This window comes from Primulina tabacum, unplaced genomic scaffold, assembly GCF_025594145.1.
Source record: "Primulina tabacum isolate GXHZ01 unplaced genomic scaffold, ASM2559414v2 Contig739, whole genome shotgun sequence".
In the NCBI taxonomy this organism is placed as follows: domain Eukaryota; kingdom Viridiplantae; phylum Streptophyta; class Magnoliopsida; order Lamiales; family Gesneriaceae; genus Primulina; species Primulina tabacum.
The window spans coordinates 1-13,298 of record NW_027459882.1 but is presented as its reverse complement, the minus strand read 5'-3'; the positions used below and the strand labels follow the sequence as shown (position 1 = coordinate 13,298).

The 13,298-nt window shown below is 32.4% G+C and overlaps 1 pseudogene; it reads left to right on the top strand.

Annotated features, from left to right (window-relative positions):
• Positions 1-4,801: 4,801 nt before the first annotated feature.
• On the top strand, positions 4,802-9,558 carry LOC142534941 (NEDD8-activating enzyme E1 catalytic subunit-like; annotated as a pseudogene).
• The last annotated feature ends 3,740 nt before the right edge of the window (positions 9,559-13,298 follow it).

Sequence of the window (13,298 nt, the reverse complement as noted above, 5' to 3'; positions counted from 1 at the left end):
TATCAGGTCAAATGCCCATCCACTGAGCACATGTCAGAATCAAATCGAATCGCTATCAAATCAATGCTCGAGCTGGCACACCGGCCAATATGGGATACTCGTATGATAGCGTCGGCAAAGCGCCATCAAAGTCCCAAATCTCATATCCAATCATATGGGGCCACAATTGTCTATGCTTTACGGGTCATATAATACCGGCATAGCGATTGTGTTCACAAACCCTCGGAATCCAATCAATCATATCAGGGTATCCAAGGATCATAGCTCAACGTGCAATGTCATGTATCTATGTATGCATAAATGATGTGTGTTAACAAAACATTGTATTTTATACATCGATATCTCAATCTCAATGTCATGTATGCCACATCAATCAACAAATAAGGCATATAGACACATAATCTCATTCCAATCAATCAATCAATCCGACATATATCATATAAGACAGATTAGGTCGTATGTTACCCGGTCGCAACATACCTCAATTCTTCGTTTCCAGTTGATGTAGCCTGAAGATATTGATATTACACTTATCTACATCAATACCATACCTCATTCCAATCAATAACATACTCCGAAATCATTAATAGGAGTTTCAAATATCATTTGAAACTTCAAAAATTCATATCAAATCAAATTCATACATAATTCAATTCCGACTTCGAATACAAGTTTCTTGTCGGTTATTCTACACATATCAGAAATTCAACTTCAAATACATTGCTATTCCAGCACTTTGATATTTAGAGCTGCTGGAACTAGAAGAAAATTACCTCAGTCAGAAGCCCTCACGCGACGATCACAATATATAATTTGTTTCGCGTTTAGACAGCGTTTCGAAGTCGATTTGGAAGAAAGAATTTCGAAATCTCTCGAATTCCCTCGAAGTTATCGTATAAGAAATGAAGAAAAAAGAACAAAATTCTCATTCTTATCCTCATCCTCTCGCGCTCGGGCGGTAGAATTCTCGCGCCCGAGCGCGAGACATTCTGCCCCCGGCTTTCACTAGTACCGGCTCGGGCGGTCACAAACTACCGCTCGGGCGCGGCATGTTCTGCCGATACTCATTTAACATACCCTGGCGCTCGGGCGGTCATTTTCTACCGCCCGGGCGCCACACATTCTTTACAAATATTTATTTTTGTACTATATTGGCGTCCGGCCTCTCCACTCGAGCTCTTACAACGTCAATTCATATTCAATATTCATTTTCTCAATTTCATTGTCATAATATACATCAAATGTATAATCACATATCAATTCCTGAATTATCGATAATCACACAGGATTTACGATAATACCGATACACGGTCCTTACATTCGTCTGATCTTTCCGAGTATGACCATGTGTATGTTTTATATTCTTCGCTAGACATGTGAACAGATGGTCCCTAATTGATCATGACAAATTAATAATATTGGAGAATTAATCAACTAACATGTTTTATTCAATTGGGACTTGGTGAATAATGCAATGCAGTAAGGAGCATTGATATTTTTTTAACGATATATTTATTCCCTGATTTATATGTGGTGAACACATATATTCTCTTTCTTTCATTGATTGTCGAGTATCATACCATGGGAATAGGATTTCCATTAAAACTCAACAACCATTTCTTTTCGATTTGGTGAACAAAACTCATTTAAGAATAAATGTTTGTATACCATTAGGTAACAAAAAAATGGTTTTACCACAATCTTTAATCAAATTACATGACCTGATATGTATTCACTATTTGTTTTTTGTGGTTTTAGTTCCAGAAGTATCTTTTATCTCGAGAGGAATGTGCGTTGTACCACTATCAGGTATGCAAACTTCCATGTGATTAGTTTCCTGTTTAGCTTTGTTCATAGCATTTTCCATATTTGAACTTCAAAAAAATTATGCAATGAAAAAAAATTATTGAAAATATATATGTAATTTATTAAAAAATATAACACATATCATAATTATACAATAAAATATTAGCATATAAGCACATGAAAAATAAAATATTTTACATTTATATTCCACCAATATATTGATTATTTTCTAATAAATTATTCAGAAAATCTACATCATCAAAATGAGTTGAATCACTCAAACGGTCACTGTGTTCAGTGAAGTATCTCTTTTTCTTTTCTATTTATTGATTATTTATAGAGCTTACAAATGTGCTCAGGAGCTCGACAAATACGAGATCAATGTCCTAGAGTGCCGCGTCTAAAACAATAACTTTCAAATCATTTTGAGTGATTTTTACTAACACTCATGTTCTCATGATGCCTTTTCAGTGGGTGATTCGTGACGTCCTTTTGAGATGAGTTATAGAAGTAACTATCTCGATTGTTTTCAAACCACGGCCGCGACCACGACCACTTCCACGAACACTTCCACGTCCACGTCCAGGTCCATGAACACGACCTCGACCTCGACCAAACCTTGTCTTAACTTTGATTTTTGGTATCCAGATTTAAATTCATTTTTACTTACAACATTTACTTCTGAAAATTATGTTGATCCATTGGATCTGGACTGATGATTTCTCATTAGCAGCTCGTTGTTCTTTTTCGTCACAAGAAGACATGCAATAAGTTCAGAATATCTCGCAACTCCACACACTTTATATTATTATTGTAGAGTTATATTTGATGCGTGAAAAGTGAAAAATGTTTTTTCAAGCATTTCCGATTCCGTAATCTTATGTCCACAAAATTTTAATTGCGAGATTATTCGATACATCGCTGAATTATAATTACTGAATTTCTTAAAATCTTGGAATCTTAACGTATTCCATTCATCACGGGTGCTCGGATGTATAATTTCCCTTATATACTCAAATATTTCTTTTTATCCTTTCCATAAAGCCATGTGATCTTTTTCAAATGATATATTCACATTTTAATCCTTTATCAAGATGTCGACGCAAAGTTATTATAACTTTTGTTTTTTTCTTATGATGATGAGATGTCATTTTCTTTAATGGTCTCACTTATACCCAATGAATCAAGATACATTTCTACATCGAGAGTCCATGACATATAACTTTTTCCCGTAATGTCGAGCGCAACAAATTCGAGTTTTGCCAATTTGACATTGTGATACCATAAAAATAACAATGCATTTTATTAGTTAAGTTCTAAATCTATTAATATGATAATACAAAGTAACATATAAATTATAAGTACAAGCATTCTTAAAAATAAAGAAAAAATGCGAGGCGGATATTCTCCGATAAATACAAGACTAGTGAGTATAATAACCAAAATAATTATACAAAATAACCTTGAAAGAACCATCTTTTTCTTCTTCTTCTTCGAAAATTTTGATGAAGAAAATTTTTAGGAAGGAAGAGTAAGTTTGGAGTGCTTGAATGTGTTTGTAAAATCATATTTATAGATAAAAACTAGTTGTTTATGATCGTTACAAAATCTTAAAAAATAAATGTATGTATGTAAATTTTATGGTAATAATATGATGTATATAATGTTAATCAATTTAAATAATTATATATCTATCACATCACATTATTATAATGAGGTGTCATTGACTCATTTTATATAATACTATAATACTGTGACATTATACAAATATATATATACATAATTAATATAGCACAATAAAATTATATGAACAATGAATAATCACATCACGTTATTATAATGATGTGTCATAAACTCTTTTTATATAATAACATGATATTATTCAAATATAAATACAAAATAAATAAATATAACACAATAAAATATATAAGCAGTGTAATAATATAATCACATCACATTATTATAATGAGGTGTCATATATTCTTTTTATATTAACATGATATTATATATTAAATTATACACAATAAAAATAAATAAACAGTAAAATAAATATTCTCACTTTTAAATATTTTTACATTTTTCATGTGTTTTAGAGCTTGAAAAAATATAAAAACGAACATTCGAGTATCGTGCTGATAACGTATTAAAAGTAAAAATTTACGGTAAAAAATAAAAATTTCAAACTCACAAAATATATTAAACTACACACTTTTATAAAATTTTCTCCACTCAATTGTGTTTTTTTTACAAATTGAGAGACCTATTTATAGAAATTCTTTGAAAATAATTAAAAATAAATACATCATTACATATATCATCACACACTAATTTTCAATAATTACAATTATTATTTTCAACACTCAATCTCTTATTTTCAACAATAATTAAAGTTTTATCTCTTTTTCTCACTCAATAGATCTATCTAGTCTGATTTGTTTATGGGCTTCTTATATATTGATGTCATATTTTTTAAGTACCAAAATCGCTCTTATTAAATTACAAAAGTACTCAAAATTTATTTAATTAAAATAATAAAAACTTATTTTAGTAAATTTTTAACTTATCTAAAGCTAACATATTTATTCAATTTTTAAAAAATATTTTATATTAACTTTTAGATTATTATATAAAAAATATTTTATTATAATCATCTAAAAGTTTAAAATAAATTTTTTTAGTAATATAAAACATTTTTTAATTATGTTTGATAATTATTTCAACACAAAAACTTTTGTGAGATAGTTCGACGAATCAATTTTTTAAAATAGATATCCTATTCAAGTCATTCATAAAAATATTATGTTTTATGTTAAAATTATTATTTATTATTTTAAATATAATATTAACTTATATCACGAATATTAACCTATCTTAGGAATAAAAATAGTTGATACGGTAGACCTACTATTTTTCCAACTGTATGAGCCTAACTTGTGCAAATGGACACAAATAATAATAATAATAAAATAATAAAAAATAATTCGCAAAAACTGTTAAAAACGGATCAAACTTTTTTGAAGTAATTTTCTTTCAGCAAAACCGAAGGAAGATATAGCGCATTAAGGTTTACGCTCTGAACAAAAATGGCAGTTTCGCAGCCCAGCCGATCAAGAGATCTCGATAAGCTGCTCCTCCGGTCCGGACATCTTGTCGGCTCGACCTTTGAGCCCGGCTCTGAAGTAAATCTCTTTCTAGGCTCTTTTGGTGTTTTTCCTCTCGCTTAATTTCACAAACATTTGGCGTGTATTTAGTTTTTCAAGTGTAGTATCTTTCTGATGACTTGTGATTTTACGTTTTCTCTTGCTAATGGGTGCAGTTAAGAGATGACATAAAAGAGTATGTGAAAGTTTTGGTAGTTGGCGCAGGTGGGCTGGGCTGCGAATTATTGAAGGACTTAGCTTTGACTGGGTTTCGTAATCTAGACGTGATTGACATGGACCGTATCGAGGTCACTAACCTGAATCGTCAGTTCCTCTTCAGGTGCATTTAATGTTGGTTTAATTTAATTGCAAAAGCTTGTGGTATTTTTGTGGCGTAGACATAAATGATCAAGCATGTTAGGAAACTAATGTGAAGTTTTCCAGCTGAACATGTTGCGTTTTAGTTGTTTGGTTGATTGAGGGGGGTAAATATTATTTCATATGTGATTATTTGGTTGCTGGGCTGGCGATGTTACGTGGATACCCGGACTTCTATTTCTCAAAAAAATTGTGTCCAACGTTTGTAATAGTAAGTTCATTGTTAAGACTGTTCACTTTGCTGAAAATATTCGCAGCCTTATTATTTTTTTTATGCAGGCTTGAAGATGTAGGAAAGCCAAAGGCTGAAGTTGCTGCTAAACGAGTAATGGAAAGAGTTGGTGATGTAAATATCACACCACATTTCTGTCGCATTGAGGATAAACCATTGGACTTCTATAGTGATTTCAGCATAATTGTCTTAGGTCTTGATTCAATTGAGGCTCGTAGCTACATCAATGCGGTGGCTTGCGGCTTTCTTGGTTTGATTCTATTCGTGCATTTCAGTTATACTATCATATCAGGTGCTATAAACATTTAAGTGCACATTGTTTCTTAAAAGTTGTGTCATTATAAAATGAGAAGCTTGAGGGTGCTATATCCTTCCAACTCATTAATTTCAATGGTTTGCTGATTCTGTCAAGGTCTTCAATCTCCTAATTTATAGATGTTTGTTAGAAATTCATGTCTCCATTTTATGGCTGCCATGAGTGAGTGTGACATGTTTGTCCTTGGCTGGAATTGGACAGTGGACCTCTTACTATGGATAATTTGCATGGTTAATTTGGTAGTCCATGTTTGATACCATTTTATTCACCAAAATCTGGACAAAGTATTTGCAATATTTAGAACAAAGTGAGCGTAAGTCCAAGAGGTATTTTCTCTATAGGACTGTCCTTGTCTAGCATTGGAAGAACTGAAACAAGCATATTTTCTCAACATGTTAACTGTCTTTGATTGCTTTAGTGCATGTCATATCCCTTGTAAAGTATGAACTAAGTGACTTGTGATTTTTAGGAGGAGATATAGTGTAGACGACTTCAATGGACTAAGGCTCGTGTAATGACGGTGATTGTGATCAGCTTTGGTGGCATTGGTTTTTGTTGACTGTGGTATTTTTGGTTTGTTAAGAGGTTAAATAGGTGACTAAGTTTGAGGTTATTAAAAAATGATTTGCATTGTTATGGGATAAAGTTGTTTATTGATTGATGAACCATGTCCATGTTTTGTGATGGCAAAATATTGCATTCAATCTTTCAGAATACAATGAGTTTTTAAAATCTCTTTATTTTATGTCGCTTTTGTTTTTTTTTTCCTCATTCAGTTACCATTTATTTTCTATCATTATTCAAACAATGAGATATGTGGCAAATAATCAAGAAAACAATGTTGGAAATGAGAAATAAGAATCAACTGAAAATTGGACCTCACACAATATATTCTTAGGTCCGTGTCTTGGTGCTTTTTTCTGATAGATATAAGTCCCATGGTGATTGACTGTCTGAATGAAAATCACTGTAATATTAAAAATCTAAGCATCTAAAAAAAATCAAAGTAGTATCATTGTTCTGGCAATCTATCACCCCTATGGTTTTCCTACCTATATCGAGTTTCTCAGAACACTAACTTCATGGCATATTTATAAAATCTGAACTTAATTTTTAGCAAAATGGTGGTTTCATTGCATTCTATCCTCATTGAATCACAGCCTACCCTCTTTCCCTGTACCGTGGTAACTTAGTACTATTCCTATGAAATATATGGAAATCCACCCTCAAACATGGACACAGTAAATTTTCCACCCTCATATTCCACTAAAATTGGCTATTATGTAGGGTATTTGATGATTCCTAGGAGTATTATCTGTTTGCAAAATATCTTGCACACAAAAGGAAGACAACCTTTCCTATCTTAATGAATTTTAATTCTTTCTTCTTTAATTAACAAGAGTATAACTCCGATGATGAACCCGTCGAAGAAACTGTCAAACCTATGGTAGATGGTGGAACCGAAGGATTCAAGGGCCACGCCAGGATTATAATCCCAGGAACTACACCATGTTTTGAGTGTACCATATGGCTGTTTCCGCCTCAAGTCAAATTTCCTTTGTGTACTCTAGCAGAAACTCCTAGAACTGCTGCACATTGTATTGAATATGCTCATTTGATAAAATGGGATGAGGTGAGCATATCGGTGAATTTTATTTGTATCTTTGTCATACCTTTGCATCACATGGTGAACATATATTTCACAACTGATTAGGTTCATAGTGGGAAATGTTTTGATCCAGATAATCCTGAACACATGCAGTGGGTATATTCAGAGGTAAAAACCGCTGCATATCTATTGACTAGCAAATTGAAAAAAGATATTGAGAGATGTTTTTGTGATTTCCTTCCTCTGCTCCTTTGACTCGTATAACCCAATCTCACAGGCTGTCAAGAGGGCGGAGCTCTTTGGAATTCCTGGGGTTACATATTCTTTGACTCAGGTGAGCACTTTGATTTACATCCTTTACATTAGCTGCACGTTTTTAAGTTTTAAATGCTATAAGGGTTACTTACATAGCTCTAATCATTTTGTAGCTCGTGACAAAATATTCAATCATTATCTTGCATATAGTGTTCTAATTCTTATGTGTTTTGGCTGTTTGGGTTATATCAGTTCTTTAGTTATTTATTTTGCTTACAGGGTGTGGTGAAGAATATAATTCCAGCCATAGCTTCTACAAATGCTATTATCTCAGCTTCATGTGCCTTGGAAACCTTAAAGATTGTTTCTGGATGTAGCAAAACATTGTCAAATTACTTGACGTATGGCATCTTTGACTTCGGGATTTTGTTCTAGTTAAAGTGACAATTTTTTAAAGCAACTTGAAATGCCTTCTACAAGTTTACCTGATCCGCCAATGTCCATTGGCTATGAAGTCCTGTTTTGTTATTTTTCTTGAATTGATCTGGTTTCTTATTGTTAATACCTATCAATTAGTAACTACTGTTTTTGTCGAGCAGGTATAATGGAGTCGAAGGTCTCCCTACCAAAGTTACTGAGTTGTAAAGGACAGAGACTGTCTTGTTTGTGGTCCTGGTGTCTTATGGAGAGTTGGAGAGTCTATTACTCTAAAAAAGGTGAGTCTCTTCTTTAGCTTCTTGGTTGCTTAATTACATTTATCTTGATGATTAAAGTTGACGTGTTAATTTAATTCATTTTGCAATTAAGCTTGTTTGATAAAATTGATGCTGCGTGTTTTAAAGCGTCCAAGAATTTGCTCAATCCTCTTTAGGTCACACATCTTCTTTTTGCTATAGCTAGACTAAATTGAATTCATTCCATGTCATGTTTTGAACATTATCATTGGATTCTAATGCTTAAATATCGATTGCCGAGCTGCCATCTCCTGATTATTACAATGATGTTTTTGTTTTGTTGTTTACATCTTCTTGCATGTTACTGTGATGTGCTCAGCCCTGTGAATCTTTGGGACCCATTTTCTGGACATGTTTCTAACATTCCTCTAAAAAATGAGTACTTCATGGCAGTAAAATAAGGAAAAGTATTTCTCAGCCAAGAGTAGTAATAACATTGACATTAGTTTTCTTGTTATATATTAGTTAGAAGATGTTGACCTACCAGTATGTATGATTTTGGCTAAATTACATCTAGTATTATTTATATGCATATCCAAATTCGCTAAATTTAGATTTTAGCCCTTTCTTTTGTGGAACATCAAGCAAATCTAGTTTGTAAAGACTGAAAATTATTTGTTTGTCTGCCAAACTTATTCCACATTTTTGGAGCTCCTAAGTTGATTCTTTTTCTTTTTGTGTTGCAACAGTTCATGGATCAACTTGAAGGCCATCCTCGACTTCTACTCACTAGAGTAAGTGTAACTCATAGAGGGAAGAATTTGTACATGCAGGCGCCTCCTGTACTAGAGGAGATGACCAATCAAATCTAGATTTACCCTTATTTGAACTAATGGGAAAAATCTCCAAAGATATTATCCATGTAATTGGTATGTCTGGAAAAGGTGACAAGAAACAGTCATGCTTGAGGAAATTACGTCTTGTGTTCAAAGGGTTCGATGGAGTTGCAGGTATCGATATGGCTGGTGGTGCATAGCTCTCAATACCAAATTGTAATGGGTTGCTCAATGTTTCAAGACATCTAGGTATCTATCAAGACAATTTGACTAAATATAATAATATATTAAAGATATATTTGTCATTTATCACTTAAGTTTTATTCTTTGACCTTTGTTATTATTGTGGTTAGATGGATCAACACATGAGTCGACATTGCTTAAGCGACATGAGGTACATCTATTGTGGTGCTAAGAAATTCCAATTTGAGTCTCCAAATTTTTGATGTGATAATGTCAAGATAAAACTCACAGTCACAGATGTGCTAATAATATAATCAATTTATTCACGGACTATAAATCAACAAAGCTATGCAATTTCTGAAAAATGTGCGAGCTTACGATAATATCTTCGTCTTCACTTCATTGGGCGTTAAGATTGATAAAGAACTAGCTTCTTCGAGTCAAGAGGTTTACATTTTAGAACTTTGAACCAAATATTTCACAATCTTCGTCTTTAGTGTCTATGAAGGTTGATTTTCTCATTTCAAATTATATTTATGGGATATTCAGGATGAACTAAATAATAAAGTGCATATAATGGACAAAACTCAGATTGACGAAGATATATGAAAGTCATGAGAAAAACCCTTATCCGGAATTGTTGCGGAGTATAAATGATTTCAGAAGCCCTTGCAAAAGCACAACAAATCAGGTAATTCAACAAAAAATGTCTCAAACCACATCGACGAAAGTAGGAGTGCAACAAAATAAGTTCAAGCCACTAAATCTCGGAACAAGAAAATAATTGAGAGTCAAAATATGGAAGATGGTAATGCAAATGCACAAATTAAAATTGAAGATGATGACAAAATTGCTACTTAATAAAACGAAAAAACACCAAACAGAGTCCTACGTCCAAGTCTCGAAGCCAACAAACAAAAAGAAATTGACCCGTGACGCCAAAGGAATTACAAAAATCTTGATTGAAATTGAAAACAAGATTCCTTCTTTACACAAATACAAAGAGACAAGTCAAAGAAAAGATACACAAAAGTTGATATTTGTGAACATTAAGCAAGAAAAACTTGAACTCATAGTAAATTATTGCAATATGCTTTTTTATTATTATTTTATTTATGTCTTAAATTCAATTTATTTGTTAATAAATGTTCATTTATATTTTTAAACATTTATATCATCATCGCATTGTGTTATACATAATTTTTTATTATGATTTAAGTTAAAGTCTATTACACAATAATTATTTTAGGTAATAATCATCGCGATATCACGTACAACGCACGTGCTGCTTTTTTGTGAGGACCCTTGAAATCTTGAGAAACAGGGCTGAATCTGTCCGTGATTCTCAATCCATACGAAGGGATTCCCATTACTCTATTCTATCCAAATGGTGTGGAGCCTATTGATTCTACTACTCATCCCTCATTTGTCACTTCCACAACCCCGCAATTCTACACCAAATCTAAACCAATGTTCCACCAATGCATTGAACTGTTTTGCTAATCATTTTGCAAAAATCAAAGCTTGGTCCATTTTTCTTACCAAAAATCTAAAATAATTCAAAAAAAAAAAAAAAAATTCATCCCAAAATATCCAAATTTGATTTTGAACCTATGTAGGAAACATTATCTCAATTTAGGCCGGTTTTAGGCTCTCTTTATGATAGTATCACGTGACTAGATTCTTTCTCAATCATCCACACAATTAGGTCGAATTGTAATATAATCGTAAAGCTGGTGTTACCACTAAATCATCACTTTTTTTTTTTTTTTTAAGAAAAACATTGATTATATAATTTATGTTTTTAGTTTGGAACAATGTCTCAAGTTCAGTACACCATCTTCCACCTCAGACAAAAAAAAAATTATATTTTTATAGATCCCAAATTACTTATTGAAACCAAGACTTCTGGAGTAAATAAATGTAGAGTATGCTCTTGTGAGACAGTCTCACAAATTTTATCTGTGAGACGGGTCAAGTCTACCGATATTCACAATAAAATTAATACTTTTAGCATAAAAAGTAATATTTTTTCATGGATGACCCAAATAAAGATTCGTCTCACAAAATACGACCCGTGACCGTCTCACATAAGTTTTTGCCATAAATTGTATCATTCACTTTGGTATAAAGATTGAATTGATTAACTGCAAACGGACCCAGCCAACTGCAAGATTCAGACATAAACAACTCGTCAGGTTCTTTGTCCCCAAGTATTCTAGTGGCCGAGTCAAAATGGTATTATCATGACTCGAAAATTCGCAAGATGATATTACTTGATGATCCATACTCGAAATATATAATTTTTTTAAAAAAATAAATAATGTAATAACCCTTTTTTCCAATTTCGATTATAAGTAGATGATATGTATAAATAGAGATGTAAACAAATCAAACCGTTTGTGAGCTATTCAAAGCTCGATTCGATAAAAGCTCGTTTGAGCTCGTTTAATGAGGCTCGTTAAGATAAACAAACCAAATTTAAACTTTACAGTATTCGGCTCGTTAGCTCGTGAACATGTTCATTGGTAAGTTCATGAGTAATCTTTTAGATGAAAAAAAATAGTTTTGATATTTGATTTATTGATTTTGCATATTATTTATGAAATATATAGAAAAATCTATTAAATTTATTTATTATAATAAATTTACAAATTTTAATAAGAATAATTTCTTTATATATATAATTTACTTTTTAATTAATTTAATGAAAATTTAAATGTATAATTCATATTTATTAAGCTTGTTTAGGCTCGATAAAAGCTTAAATAAGCTCGTGAGCCATGCATATATTCGTTAAATAAAGCTCGAACTCTGCTCGATTACGAACCAAGCTCAAACATTCAAGAGTTCGGCTCGCCTCGACTCCATCTCCGTATGTATAAAATTATTCATTTCTCGTACCCTAAAAAATTCAAATCTTGATTTCATTGAATATTATATAACTGGTGGATGTGATAATTAAGAAAAATCGTAAAAAAGTGCTAGCAAATTCGCAACCAAGTCTACATATAATGTAATCTATCTTTCGGATCAGATATCTGGATTGTGGGTCATTTTCTTTGCTTGCTCCTTCTCATCCCCACAACTAGATGATAATAACAATAATAATAATATTGTATGATTGAATTCATACACACACTTGCACACACTATGTGGGGTCGTATTTGAGACGAATCGAGAAACAATATAAACTTTAAAGATATAATTAGCACACGTAAAACTGAGAATGAGTACAGATTATAAGATACAAGTATGAATTATCCTATAAAAGCACAATATCATAAATGTTATGGTCTCGAATTTAGATTTTTTTCGAGAAAATTGCAATTTTCGTCTATATGTCGTCAAATTTTTGGTGTTGATAATGTATTTTGGATCCTCCCAAACCGAGTAAGAACTTTGGGACATAATGACCAACTGAATTTCATGACCCATCAACCCACATGCCCCGCCCCATACACTCCCTACTCTATTTTATTCTCATCTCTTAGCTTTTCTTGTCTATTTAAAACACTTGAGCATCACATTCAATACAGAAAAACAGAAAAGGGTATGGTACAGAATTCAAGTAAGATTCCTCATTATTATCTGCTCTTTTTGCAACTTCTCACCTTTTAATTTTCAGTACAAAAAAACACACACATGGAAGCATCTTCGAAGTAGAGGCGATGTGTTCTTTGCAGATTTGAGCAAGCAAATCTCTCTACTTATCATGGCTGACGATGAAGAATCTCTGGTTCACTGTCCTTCAGTAAATCTACAGGTAAGTGCGTTTTGTCTACATCAAAACGTAGCGTTTGAGCTTGCTGATGTCGAAATCTCCTTGGTATATTTTTCTACGTACTGTCGGTATTCCACTACATGCT